The sequence below is a fragment of the Diceros bicornis genome, chromosome 40 (genome assembly GCF_020826845.1).
Source record: "Diceros bicornis minor isolate mBicDic1 chromosome 40, mDicBic1.mat.cur, whole genome shotgun sequence".
Lineage (NCBI taxonomy): Eukaryota > Metazoa > Chordata > Mammalia > Perissodactyla > Rhinocerotidae > Diceros > Diceros bicornis.
In genome coordinates, this window is record NC_080779.1 from 20,623,733 (window position 1) to 20,624,402 (window position 670).

Consider the following 670-nt stretch of genomic DNA (forward strand, 5'->3'; position numbering starts at 1 on the left):
GCGAAGGGGAGGCGCCGGGAAGGTGGCGGAGAAGAGGCGGGCCGTGCACCGCCGCGAGAGGCGCTCGGGAGGTCGAAGAAGGAGACGGGAAAAAAGAACCTCCGGGGGCGAGTCGACGGCCGGGGTACACACGGGATCTCACCGCCAGGGTCCTCCAGCACGAGGAGCGGTCCCGCGGCACCCGGGACATCGACGGGCCTCGGGGAAACCCCGGCACCTCTCGCGGGGGTGCCCGGCCCGGCCACCACCACGGCCAACACTCTCCCGCACACGCGACGACATCCCCCGCCGGCCGATGACCCGGCACGGCCAAACCCCCCCGTCGGGACCGAGAGCACCTCACCCGGGGACACCACCGGCCCTGGTAGCCGGAGGCGACACCCGCGCGGCGAGGCCCGTTCGGGTCCCAGGCGGTGGCCATTGCGGTCGGGCACCTGTCCGGGCAGGGGGAGGTCGGCGTGCACGGGGAGGACGGCGCGCGCACGCCAGGGACCGCGAGGAAGGGCAGCGGGCACGCAGGGAGGCGGCCTGGGGAAGGCCTCGGGCGCGGACGGGCCACCGGGAAAACAGGCACGGGATCCCACCGCCACCGACACTCGGAGGCGGTCCCGTGACGCCCGGGACGCCGGCCGGCCTCGGCCACCCTTGCGCCTCCCTCGGCTCGGCCCCA